Here is a 14871-nt window from a genome sequence, read left to right as displayed (position 1 = left end):
AGGTTTGTTGCTTTTCTGATTCCAGTGAAACTACCAGGAAAATCCCACCCCATAATAAGTGTTGGCAGCACCACATCCTGAAATTGTAAACTCCTGAGGCACAAACCTGTCTATAAAACTCTTGGACATCTAAGATTCTATAAAAATAATAATGCATTCAGCTTTATGCAATTTTCAGCTAAAACTCAGTCAATCCCTCTTTCTCTGCCCTCCCACCTCCACACAGTTACCACAGAAATTTTGTTCTGTTAGGGTAATATATATTTTTAATGCAAAATTTCAACAGAAACCATTTTTATGGTCTACTAATAAACCCTTGAAAACAGGGATTTATAATGGAAACAGTGACGGACCCTTAACTACAGTGTATGCAACCATAATAAAAAGAATTAATGTAGTCAATTTGTACTACTGTTCTCAGAACAAAAAAAACCTCTATTTCAACTGCAATCCTTTCACCAGCTGATTGGCAAGCCTGTCCATTTCTAGTCTGCAGTGTTGTCAGTTGTCTTCAACATGATAATGAGCCTGTCACCATATTCAAATAGCCCTGTGACAGCATGTTTTGTGAGCATGACGTCCACTGCAAAGGGTCTGTCAAAAAGCACCTTTCAGAAAATGAAAAGAGAATGCTTTTCTGATGATAAATCTAATTTCTTCATAGCTAAAAGAGTGAGATTTTTCATCTGATTTTGTCAGTGTTGTGTTGCATTTGTGTCTTCAGATAATCCCGCATTCTGACGCATAAAATTTTAAAGTTATCTGTAACGACAAAGTGAGAAATAATAATCTTTTTTGAGTTCACTGGAGGTCTTGCATAAAACTGCAGTACTGCTGGCTTTCCATCAAATTAAAACTGGAGGGGGGAGGGAATGGCATGGAAGGGTAGCTTGCAACCAAAAGCAAATAAGGCTCCCAGTAAAGATCTCAAAGTCTACACACGCTAGGGTCTCCACTCTTCCCCCAACAGCCTATTAAAAAACCTCCCTTGCTCTGTGTGGTCCTAGTTAAGTATGACCAGGTTGCATGAAATTCCCTGGCTTTCACACCAAGGCAGCAGAATGGAGGCACAGGCAGAGCTTCCCAGCACTGCTGCAACTCAGGAGTGTGTGTTCCACACACTGTGTATTCCACATTCAGCTGCCACTCCTGCTACCTGTCAGCTGGGGAAATTTTCACCAAGAGGAAAATTGGGATATTTTGGCAACACAGATTCCTCTCCATGTGTCTAAGCATCCTCTGTTAATATCAATGGGAAATACAGAGGAACACTGAAACACAGCGCTTTATTTTCCCTCTTGACAAAAGCTGCCCTTAATTTCAGTTCACCTTTTAGGATTCTTTTCACCAGTAGCTGATTGAGGAGCTCACATGTCAAGGGAAGTGTTAAAAAGAGAAATGTAAAACCCCAAATGAACAAGCAATAAACCTTTCTCTCTTTCAGTCACTGGGTGAGAAAGGGGTGGACACGGCTGGACTTTGAATTCCCAGGCTGAAAGACACATTAACCTCAGAGCAGAAGTTTCACTTCTAGCTGTGCTTCTAACACCACACGTGACTTTTACTGAGCAACTCTTGCTCTCTTTCTCTGAGGTCTAATATTGTAAAATGAGGCTATTACTGTCTACACATCACAGGTGTTCTCTAAAATGTATAAAAAATACTCCCTGAAAAAATTGTTGACAAGCTCATGACACATTTGCTGCAGAAAAATCATGCTGTACAAGCCCAAGGTGTTTCAAAAGTACTGAAGAAGCTTGTTCTCTTGAATATGGGTGAAAAACAGCAAACCTGTACCATTAGAACAACAGGGACTTCCCTAGCTAACTACTGAATAGTATCAAAATTAAGTATTTTACTATTGCTACCACCATGTATTTTTCAGGCCACTAAGAACATAAGGTTGACAATCACATAAGGCTACAGTCTAAAGGCTGTACCTGCAAGAGTCTGATGGGATTTGTATGGGGTATGGGGCACACAGATACTACAGGTGTGAAGGCACAAATTATCTTTACCCCTTCGCCATCTTCAACATTTGTCTTTGGAAAGACGTCTCTGCTTTTGTCTCCCAACCTTCTTTTCTTTTCTTCTGCTTACACAGATGAATAAATACAAATATTTATTCTGCCTATAATTCATGATGAAAATTATGACTGAATGAGGAATTTGATTAATTCAGGTCTATCAAGCTGAAATAAGACAATTTTATTGAAAGTATATTTTTTTTGGTAATACAAGGAGATCTTAATACAGAGGATCTGTGTTCTAAATGTGGAATATACAATATGGTATGCCACCCTTGATCATGTAATTCAATAACCTGTAACTGAATAAAATGCAAAGGTAGGATTATTACAATTTTTTTTAAGTGAAGCCAACTAGGCACTATGCAGCTTTAGACAGCACAAATGGACAATCAGCATTAAACATGACTGATTTTTAAATTCTTCATTGCTCAGCTGGAGGGAAGTATTACAAGGCCAAAAAGCAGAGCTATGGACAGCTGGCTTTGTGCAGTACCAGTTCTCTGCCTCAATTTTCAAGCCATTCATTTCTTGTGTGGGGGAGGAAGGGAGGGGGGAAAAAAGCCAAAAAAAAAAAATCTAAACTAGGCCATACACATGTACAAAGAAAGCTTGGGTCTCTAGGACTTGCATTGTCTCAGGGAGTCGTCACCACCCTGAACCCTCATTAAAGCCGAAGAGATGCGGGAGCAGCATTAAAATGAATGCAAAGCGTTTGCCGCAATCTTCTGCTCACACCATCTCCAAATGAAGGCAGGCATTGCATAATCCGGGCAGCTCGAGCTCCTGACAGGTGGATGATTTATGCTCATAGTCGCAAGAATCGGAGAGCCTGCAGAGGACACAGCGTGAGCAAGGTGGTGGCGAGACAGATGCTCTCAGTGGGCTTGCAGAGGCTGGCAGGCTCCAGCTAGCTCAGGTGCAACTTGAACACTTTAGTACTGAACTCATATTGCCTGGATTCCAGCACAGCAAGATACCATTTACAATATTATGTACAGTAGATATACTATCAAACCTATCTGTGTGCTGTTTATCCATGTGTGTGTACACACACACACAAAAAATACATACATTCTTTCTATTTGCATTTCAACTTGCTGTGCTCACGTACACTTTGCATGTGCATGTTCTCCACTGAAAAAGAAAGGGCAGATTAGGACAAATTCTGCATTGTTACAGCCACATAGCATAAGTGAAACCACCAAAGTTGAACAGATGTAAGTGGGGGAAGAATTTGGCTCTAGTGTTCAGAGAGCAGGGATGGATCTGGGATACTGAAAATCCTTTCAGTTTTAAGAGTGTTTGAAAGCTAGAAAAGAAAATGACCAGAGGAAAAATCAAAAGACCCATAAGTCTAAATATAATGGGATATTCTCATCACTAATGATATCTATTTGTAAAGCACAGGAAATGCCACAGTTACACTGTTACTGCAAAAAAGCACAATATTAGCAAAATATAATGTAAATGACCCTCATGTCATCTACTTCAATCTTTCAATGACATTATTTTCACTGCTTTATTTGGGGGTATTTAAAAATCCCACCCAAAATTGCAGCATCATTTCCAAACACATAATTCAGCTTCCTTTTCAAAAAGGAAGTAGAAATGGGGGTTTTTACTTTTCATTCCTGTAAGCAAGAAATTGGTCTATTAAAATAATACAGACATGAAAATACACACATATTTTCACTTCTGAAAATGAAAACAAGAAAACCTTATACAGGTTTATGTATACAAGACCTTATACATGTTTATGCCACACTCCTATACGCTTTTTTCTTCTTTAACAGAAAAGGCAAGCCAGGACTAAATTATCCTACCTTAAGCATATCAACAAAATAAACAATTCACCTGTCTCATATCCGACCCTCCCCATTTTCCAGTGAAACCTGTCACTTAATTAAGTATGCAATTTTCAGGGGCAACCGAGGAGTTAAAGCATTCAAATGTGCACACTGCAGGTTATCTGGGTTGAATGTGGGACTTTGCTGACTCTCAGCTCCTTTCCACTTTAACAGATGGGGTCAGAGGTGAAACTGCAGACGAGAATTAAAGACACATACATCCCTTTAATCAGATAACACATTCAAAGACCTGCAAATTCCCAAGAAGCCACTTTACAGGCACGTGTCATGGGCTATTCCATAAAGGGGGAGGGAACAGTGAAGAGGGAAAAAGGACTTCTTTCAGCTAACCAGCATTAAGAAAGGAAATTAGAGAAAACAAATGGAAACAAAATGGGATGGACTGCTAATATTCCAAATGCTTTCTCCTTGCACCACACCTCCCTAGAGAGGAACACCAATGTTGGAAGCCTTAACACTGCATTCAAATGTTTTTCCTAACTTCATTAATCAGCTGTGTTTAAGAATACTTCTATAACAAGTATTTTAATTGGAGATGAGCTGAAGCATCCTGCCAGGATGGGTATCTCCAGCAATACCAGGATGCCCAGAAGGAAATACAGTCATTCAGCCTGACTAGTCCTCACGAAACAGTGAGTCAGCTAACAAAAACCTCAAGGAATTCATGATTCTCTCTCCCACCTGGCCAGAAAAAAACCTGCCTGGAAGATATGTGCTCACAGCAACTATTTTCTCATCAGCATTCTTCTGATACAATCATGGTTTGGAAGAGGAAAACTAATAGAAAGTCATGAAAATGACAGAAGATAAAAAGAGAAAAGAAAAGGATGCTATGTCATCTTAGCTACTCTGCGGCTTTGTTCTCCAATTACTGCATCCCTCTGCATCTCACGCAGGATCAAGCAATGGCCACGTGGCACACGCAGCAGCTGGAAGGCCAGCAAAGACTGTGGCTGTGAACACCAGACTCAAGAGCTGTTCCAACTTCTTTTTGCCTGAAACACAGTTAGAGACTTTGGGTGATGTTCTTGAGGGCTCTTGAGAAGGAAGAGTCTATTCAGTCCCTTATTATCTCAGCCTAATTCTTCACCTGAGCTATAACTCAACAAGACTTTCTAATACATCTTTGAGCAAGAATCCATTTAAATTGGTATTATAAAACAGATTGCTACTTTTTAAGGGAAATATTAATTTTCCTTTATTTTGACATTTAGCAGTCTATTCTGTCTTCAAATTGGAAACTTAAGAGCTTTCATTAAAAGTCTGACAGGGAAACCAGCAAGTGGCTTGTGACCTGAAAAATCAGTACCGAGGAAGACCTTCACTTCAATAGTAACATGCTGGTTCCCTCAGTCTGGATACAAAGTGTATTTAAGGCCATCTCTTAAGTAACCTTACCATAACTGATACCACTTCCTATCCAGAAATGCAGTTCTGGTGACTTAGGACAAGATACTCTTCCCAAATGTTATCCGCTGAGATTGACCATGCAATGAAATCTCAGGTGCCCCTTTCTAAAGCCTGGATTGAACTACAGAAAATAAGAAAATGAGACAGAGCACAGGAACTTCAGATGCTGGAGACCACTGTAAACACTATCTGGCAGACTGTCATGAAAGCAACATGTGGCTGTACAAGTGTTGAGCAAACGATACAAGACTGATCTGTCGATTGATTCAGATCACAACAAATGACGTGGCTCATCTTCAGTCACCCACCCACAGAACTGAAAGGAGTATTAGAAAGAGACTCCATTGGTGGAGTGATTTTTACATTGCTGAATAAAAATTACAAGAACAGCACTGTATGGACTAATGCTTGGCTGAAGAGGGAAAGAACAGGAGACAAAAGATGAGGATGATGATCTTGTGCTACTTGTTTTTTCCCAGGATCTGTATGTGCTCGGCAAGCAGCAAAGTTACCAAGATTCTCTCTTGCTGGCCAAGCAGTTTTGCTGGTAAACAGCACACAAACAACTCTGCCACTAAGGGCACAGACTGGAGTTAAGCTGCTTAAGGGACAGTATCACGCTGACTTTCTTTTAGAAAGTATTTCATTTTTTCTTAATTATTTTCATAATTAACTGTTTTAACATGAAGTACAGTAAGACCCCATGCAAGCAAGTTGTATGGAATGTTGATTTTGGATCTGCTGCACTAAAACTGTAAATCACATTGACTTCTCATCTTATACCTGATGATCCTGAAACATAAACCAGATGCTTAAGAGAAAAATAGATACACATATTAAATTTGCTGGAAAAATAAAGAGCAAAAAGGAAAATATTGATATTATTCAGTAAGTGTAGATATATAACATAGCTGTGTTTGACTTTCTCCAGAATCATTTATCTAATAAAAGCCTATTGAGGCTTAAAATAAAGCTATGTTTTTTCATTTATAAAGATTAATAGCTATATTAAGCAACTACTGTGAGCACAACAGACTCCCCTCATAATTTCCCTTTTCTGTCATATAAATACCTAAAGAAAAGAAAACAAAAAAGAAAGAAAAGGGAAAAAAGAAAAAGCTGGTTAGATGAGATCTATTATTAGAATAGCTAGTGAGCATGGAAAAATCTGACAAAGTGACAATTCATTGCAGATGATCACATTTATTTCAGAATTCAGGCTGCTGACTTTTAACCACAAAAGCCACATTACAAACACCAAATGAAATAATATTCTAACTTCATATTCCAGTTACTCAGTGAGTAGAACTGGCAAAGGTTCACCACTTGCAATAACTCCTCAGCTTAAAAAAGGGCAATGACTGCTCAGAGAGAAGACTAAGGCTTAGTTACACTAATGTCTCAAAACTCACATTGATTCTAACCTTTTTTTTTCCTAAGACAGCAGAGATTTAGAAGTGTGAAATATTTGAGGGATAGCACTATATGAGATCAGATGTAACAACTGCAGGTGGAAAATTTCTTGCTTCTCAACACATTCATGGCTTTGACTGAGTTCCTCAGCCACTCAGCTTTTCAGTGCCAATCCTTCCCAAGCAGCAGCAGCAGCAGTCTGCCTGCACATCTGCCACATGGGCTCTAGCTACCAGCACCTGCATCATTGCAGCCCTTCACCCCAAATAATCCTACCCTACATTCTGTTTTGACAAAGATTTCACACAGGAAGAGTCTTGGTGAAGAGGTGTGGGTGCTGCCCGGGCAAAGGCTGAGTAAAATACAGAAAGTTTGGCATCAGAATTTACTTTGAGATAAGGACATTCACTACCTTTAAATGCACCTCTACCAGAGATTCTACACCTATAGCACTCAAGCAGGGGATGTGCAAGTATCCACACAGCAGAAACAGAAAAAAGTGAAGAATACAAATTACATTAACATTACTCTTTACAAAATGAGACTTACTTAACATAAGGCAGGACCCACATGCAAGAATTCAAGAACTCTGCAATAAAGGGCAGTGCCACATCTGATGTGTGTGTTTATGGGTGGCAGAGACCAAAAATGAAAGGCAGCTACTTGTCTGTGAGATCATGGGAAAAGCCCTGCATCCTTCAGACTTGTCTCTACCTATCCTTATCACTTATATTGCTGTCTCTATACTTCCAGTGCATAAGCAAAGGTTCATAGGGGCTAAATCCAACAAACAATGGAATATTTTCTAGAAAATTAGGAAAGTACTGCTTCCTTATTTTAGGATCAAAAGAAGAAATATGACAAATTAAGACATGCAGTTAACCACCTCAGATTATGATGAGAAAATATTACTACAAAGTGATTAATTTTTAATAGTAATTTAAGTAGACTCATGAAACTGCAGAACCTACTCCTTCCAATTGTAAGCAATATGTAAGGTATGTGCACTAAGAAAATTACAGTAAAATTTAATCCTATTCAGAATCCTTCAAACTCATTAACAAAAGTACAAAGTAACTTCAGGTTGAAATATTCTTTGCCTGTCTGACCCTGCAAACAACGGCTGCCACTGGGATTCTCAGCAGCAATGACTGTGTGAGCAGACCCAACCTAACAGCTAATCTCAAGGAAGCTGCTGGTGAGTGAGCCAGCAAACAGCTCTGACCTCAGATCTGCAAATGCTAACACAAAAACTTCCCCATTTACAGATCTGTGTAAAGCCAAGAAATGTAAATAAACTCAGACTTACAAACTCAGACTTACAAACAATACTGCTTTCTCCACATCCACTTCATACCTTCTCTTTTGTGGGAGGCAAGCATTTATATAAAAGGACAACAGTAATACAAAATTTTATCTAGAAAGAGAGAAATTTTATTTAAATAACAAGTCCAGCGAACTGCTGGGATATCTGCTTTATTCCCCAAAATACTCAGAGACAGAACACAAACCAGAGTGGCACAACACTGGAACACAAGCACCATGAAAGCTTCTCAGGAGGCCAACACTTGGTAGGAGCTGTAGGTGCCTTCATGTGACTTGGGAAGATTATCCACATCCCAAATATCTGCTTTTTCTGGGGTATTTTTCTAGTGGATGAATAGAAATGCTAGTTGTTTGAGCTGACTATAAACACTAGCCTGAAGTTGAATAGTTTGTCCTTCTTCATCAGTTACAGAGAGTGGATAGTCATGAGCTGCATTTTAGGGAAGACAAATTGGGCTGTCAGTTCTAATGTGTGAACTGGGCTATCAGGTCACATTTTGGTTAGGAGCAAAGAAGCCTACTTATGAACACCAGCAGCACTTAGAGATTAGCTTCTATTGTTTCCAAGGAGATTTAACAGGTCCCAGTATATATTAATCCAAGCACACACTGAATGAAAGAAAGAAAGAAAGAAAGAAAGAAAGAAAGAAAGAAAGAAAGGGAGTGCAAAGAGAAAGCGGGGAAAGAGAAAAGGGAAAGGAAGAAATAAAAGTGAAGGGAGAAATAAAAGGGAGGAAGAAAAGGAGGGAATGCGTGAATGGGGAAGGAAGGGAAGAAAGGGGAAAAGGAAGGAATAGGAGAGGTAAAGAAACAATTTAAAAAAATAGCTGCACTAGAAACCAAACTCCTTCATAATACATTGAAACATAGAAGAGAGCTGAGACATCAACAGAAGACATCTGATGTCTCTTGATGTTATAACACAGGAGGTTTGTTTAATATCCTGCATTAATGGAGAAGCTCCTTAAGTGTAATATTACGATAGAGAGCATAAGAAATATCACTGAGGTCACTGCTGCTCTATTAACTGTCATCCTGTACAGAAATATTTTCTTTGAATACCATTAATGCTTTCTCCTTTCCTTTGTTCTGATTTCTAAAGGCAGCAGAAACTAAAACTTCATCCGCAATAATTTCTGCTTTCGTCTTGGCAGACTAATGGTATTAGACTTGTAAGAGAAATTTACCTTGGCAATGTCTGATGCACAGGTCTTTTCAAAAGAGATGTTGTTAGAAGGAATCCTATTAAGCAGGCTTTTTCACTACCCTCAAATCATAGGTGATAACACAATTTTAGTCATAAAGAAGATTGCTTAGTTTTATTTATTATTTTGAGAGCGAATCCATTAATCTGCTCCTCTGCATATCACGCATCTCTTTATGTAAGACCAAACTCAAGCTGCCCGTTCTCCTTGCTCTATTGGATTCATTTTCATAGACTGTCAAAGCCAGAAAGGATCAATATGATAATTTAATCTGATCTGCTGCTTAACACAAGCCAAAGATGTTCATATGGTAATCTTTCCATAATAAACTCAGTAATTTATGCTTTAAAATACACATACCTCTTTCTAAAAATGTATTCTTATATTTGAATGAATGAAATCTCTCAATGTGTGAAGCAAAATTATTTTAGAGACCTCCAATTTTAGCATGTTCAGAAAAAGTGTAACTCATGTAATAATCTTCTGGCTCATTACATGAGCATCTAAAATGTTCAAACATTTTTAAAACTGTCAGGAATTGCTTTTATTTAGATCACAGCTAAATAAAAACACTTAAAAGTCCAGGATTTCTTTACGAAGTAGATTCTAACTACTGCCTTACCATTTCCCTAGGGATGCTGAGGTCTCTCTGAGGGCCTGTATGAATTCTCAAAAAACCCAAGCAAAGTAGTGAATGAGAAGTGTTGAGGGCTACTCATCAAGCAGGGCAAGTGCAACACACAAACTGCTCAGTTGCAATGGGAAGGGTTACACATCAAGCCAGCACTGCCAGATGAAAATCCCAGAGAGTTTGTGATCATTTTTAGTGCCTGAATGATGGCTCGTGTACAAGCAACTGTGAAGATTCACAGACACAAAAAGGTACATTGCTGATTTCCCCATAGCACAGATTGCCAAACCTGCCAAATGAGCAGCAATCTAACACAGCTCTAAGAGCTTCTGTTAATATTTGGTGAGGATCTGGCTTCTCATTTTAATAGCAGGACTAATTAAGCTGGAATTTTGTTACTCTGCCTATTCTAACTGGGTACCAAGTGACTGATGATGATTTGTAAAGGCCATTCATCCCTAAGGAAAATACAAACATACTTACATGAAGTAACCCATGCCATTGTTATTGTAGTATACTTTACTTTTCATATAAACTTCCATTTCTTTCCATGTATCACTCATTTAGGAACTAGACTTTTTGAAATAACAAGCAATGCAGATCAGCCACTGCACACAGTCCATAACAAGTTCTGAAAACACCCAAATACCAGAAATGAGAGATATATGGGAGATGTTTTGGTATCAACAGCCCTGTAAGAAATATGAACTAGTACTGCACAGAACTGTGAGAGCTAGAACAGGATACAGCATTCCAGATGGTCTAAAAGCTGCATGAGTGCCACTCCACAGATTCCCCTCTGAAGTGTAGTTTTTAACCTCCCTACAACACAGGGGCAGGTAAAACTGAGACCAAGGCTTTGCATCTATGGAGAAAACTAAAACATATGGAATAACCTCTTGTAAAAACAGTTATACAAATGCTGCATCTGAAACAAAAAGTGATTTTATTTTGGAATAATTCCTCCACTGGAATTATTTCACATGGGAAGCTCTTAGGAGCAAGATCTGTCCTATAATAAACTTGGAATAATATCTTCTACCACAAGCATATGCTAGTGAATAGTCCCACAAATATTATTAATAGGCATATAGTACTAATTAAAGATTAGATGTTGAATTCTACTCAGATTACCTAGCAATAGAAAAAAAAAAGTCAAATATCTACTCAAGACTCCCCATACCATCTTATGTAGTTTTACATCCAATTTTTCCTCTGAGAAAAGAAAAAACATGAACCCCTTTTTCTCAATCCAACTAGCTGTATAAAAAGGGAAATAGCCAAAATACCCAACCTTGCACATGAGCACAGATTTAATTCTACCACCTGAAGCAAAATAATCACTGGCTTCCAAAGAGTTTGAAAGGCCAAACTAAAGACAAACTGAATTATAAACCAACAGAACTGAAAACTACTGAATGTCCTAAAAATGTTCATTTTTTAAAAGGGCAAATTGTTGTACATGTCTCCCTGCACCCTTTTAGCAATTTCAATATTATTTCAAGAAATCTCAAGGGATACATTTGAAAAGTTTCTTGCTAGACTATACAAGAATCTTTAATGTTGTTTCAGCTGTTCTCATGAATCTGAGACAATTTACCAAAATAAAAGCACAGTCAAAGAAACTGCATTTCTGTGGAAGAATCAATTGGGATACTTAAAAACCTGATTTTTTCTAACACTGACACAAAATTAAATATAGAAAAAAGTAATTTTTTTTTCTTTGACTGCAGAGTATTCTGCTTTGCTGCTAATAACCCTTACCTAAAAAAGTAAATGAAAACACCACATCCTCATATTTGTCCTGTGCCTAAAAGCTCATCAGTCTCTGCTGAATGCTACAGTATGACGTATAACATCCTCAAAACCCATCCATAGACCCAGACATGTTTTTAAGTAACAGTCCATGGACTAAACCAAAATGTGTTCCTCCAGATCATTCTGTACAAACTTTCTTATGATACTCAACAGGAGATGCAGCCAGGGCCTCAATCCCAGTCCAGCCCAGCCTGACACTGCTGTAGCTCCTGGCCCACATCCTAAAAATCATTAAGAATCTTAATCTAGGTGCTGCTGGTAAAGCCCCACCAAGATCCACGAGAAAACGTACAGAAAATGCCTACTCCACCTGGTACTTCATATGACCAGAAATCCAATTCCCTCCCAGGATTTGACCCCAAAACACAGCCCCACCACCCTAACACTGGGTCTCCCACAGAAACACTGGATGCTAGATGAAAAACACCATTATCTTGTCACATAAATGATTCAACACGCAGATGTCATAAGGGAAGCCACCCTATGCATTTGCTATAAGTAGTGTTCAGACCCTGCCCTAGAAGCCAAGCTAAAACTCAGAATCTACCATGAAATTCATATGACAATTCACAAAATAACAATGTAGTGAAGTCCTTCGCAATGTGAAAGAAAGCACAATATCTGATAATTGTTTCATTTTGGATTACACTTTAAAACTGTTTGTTAAGGATAAATTTCTACAAGAAAACTCCCCACAAACAAGGTAAGATTTCTGGAGAAGATGCACCCTGGCAGATGTGCTGTTCTTGTAAGGAATGTGATGCTCCTCTCAAAGCTGCTTAAACTTGATTTTATTTCAGGTCTGCAACTAAATTTTTTTTGTAAATAGATTTAGGCTGTCAATTTCCAGGCATGCTGTGCCATCAGCATGTAGAGACTCCTGTGACAAACGTGGAGGCTGCAGCAGCAAATTTTATTATAAACTGGTAATTGAATTGAACAGGTTTACATTTGAATAGATTTACTGCAGCATGATCTCTGACATGCTGCATGAGACTGAAATCCTTGTCTGTACATAAAGAAACACTTGAGATGCTGCAAGAATAATTTCAGCTTATTATAAGACCGTGCTAATCAATAAATTTATACCACTTTACACATGCAAGAAGTCAGTACATTATCTTTCTTAATTTTGTACATAAAGGATGTGGTCCAAGTCAAAAAGTCATCTCCATACTTTCCTGTAGGTTAAAATAACAACATCAGCTCCAAAACTACCTTCCAACAAGAAAAAAAAAATCTTTACAACAAGTACAGTCTTACAAATGTACTGTGAATCAGCATGATTTAAAAAGTGGCCACTAAAGGGGGAAAAAAATAAAAAGCCCTTACATGTTCTTGTAGGTTGTTATAATTAGGTGGTAGATAAACAACACTGTTTTTTCAAAGTAATTAGTTATTTTGCCATTTAGAAAAAGATATGTACTTTTAGATTAGAAAATTCATGTAATTCATATTAAGAAAACTTGTGGGAATTATTTGAATCCATGGACAATGAACATTCAAACAAAAAAATGTTACTCGCAATGTACATCTGTATTATCCAACTAAATTATTTCAGTTAACAAAACTGCATGTAGAAACAGTAAACCTGCACACAGATTTGCTGAGATAATTACTCATTTGCAGAGGAGACAACTTCCTCTTGCAGTCCCAGAAGCTGCACACATCCTAGATTTTTTACAATATATGTATGTTAATGCATGCACAATAATGCCCTCAAAATTCAGAGGAAAAGGATTAAATCAATTCACCTGCACGTGCTCTTGGTAGCACTGTTTCATTTTCAAAAAAGTTGCTCAATATATTTGTATATAAGGCAACCAGTGATACAAGGTCTTAACTTACTAAGGAAAGATGCTAAGAAGCACAGTCCTTTTTAAAAGGTGCCATACCCAGTCATCCCTTTCTTATTACAGTTTATCTAAGCATCATTATTTCACTTCCAAGTGACTGCTCCTAGTGGTCAGTTATAGGAGGATTTTGGCAAGTCAGAACTCTCCCATAACCACTGAAGAGAGGGTCAAATCCTGCCGTTCTTACTGAGGCAAAATCTCCATCGAATCTGACAGGAGTTTTGCTCAAGTAGGACTAAGGACAGCAGGATTTGGCTCACAGGATCATAGCATCTGCCAAAGCAGTTGCACAGAACAAGGTTTATTCTTAGTAAGTATAATCCAATAAGAATATGTCTGTAGGTGCGTGATAGACCTAATTTGCCCATCATCTCACCACTGGTCTATGCTGTTTCTTGGATTTTTACCCCAATAGCTGCATACTTACCCTGTCTTGCATTACCACCAACCCATTTGCAAAAATCAGCCAGTTATTAAAGCCGAGTTTTCAAGGACTGACAAAGCAAAATTGAATAGGATTGAAGTGGCTGCTTAGCACAAAGTACTCTCCCCTGGATACAATACTTAGAGAACACTATGCTGATTTTATTTCAAATGTTTATCTAGTTCAGAAGTACATGGCATCTTTCTTGGTGGTGACAGTGCCCTAAAATAATAATGCATGTAATACATGCACTTACAAGTGTATTCTTGCATATACATTAACAACAACAATGTAAGTGCATTGCAGGCAACCAAGATTTGAGGAATCACCTCTTTGTGTCACATAGATGAAGCAGGTTCCAGGTAACACAGCATCATTTCTTGAGCATATTTTCTTGCATTCACTATCTTCAAAATGTAATTGATGAATTAAAACATTCCATAAATACTTACAGTGAGGGGCAGAGTTCTCAGATACTTTTAGGAAAAATAAAGGGGAGGAGGGTGGATTCTCCTCTTTTGCATGCCAAAATTTGCTCCAGTGTAATTACAGTAACTTCAGCACACACACACAATACTTGTTTAATTTAGAAGTAACCCTTTTCATTTGTCCTGATGGAATGAAAACTGAATAAAAGGAAGACACAGTGTGTGTTTTGGTTTTCTGCCAGAACTGGGACAGAGTAACAATGGATAAGGAATGGAGGCAAGGAATCTTTGAGAACTCTGATGGTTACTCTATCAGTTACTTACTGAAGGAGACTGAATGCTGAGGTACATTTTGCTGTACTACACAAGATGATGAACTTTATGTGGATAAAGCATGATTTGATAGCTTAGAAGCAGATGGCAGAAAGAGCAAGTATATATGACAATTGTCTTTGCAATAAC

The 14871-nt window shown here is 38.1% G+C and overlaps 1 protein-coding gene across 27 annotated transcripts in view; it reads right to left on the bottom strand.

The window, feature by feature from the left end:
• The window catches only part of ESRRG (estrogen related receptor gamma), a 372262-nt gene that overhangs the window by 95994 nt on the left and 261397 nt on the right, over window positions 1–14871 (bottom strand). The gene's annotated exons all lie outside the window — the stretch shown is intronic.

The sequence above is a fragment of the Zonotrichia albicollis genome, chromosome 3 (genome assembly GCF_047830755.1).
Source record: "Zonotrichia albicollis isolate bZonAlb1 chromosome 3, bZonAlb1.hap1, whole genome shotgun sequence".
NCBI lineage: Eukaryota > Metazoa > Chordata > Aves > Passeriformes > Passerellidae > Zonotrichia > Zonotrichia albicollis.
This window is presented reverse-complemented; position numbering and strand designations above follow the sequence as displayed.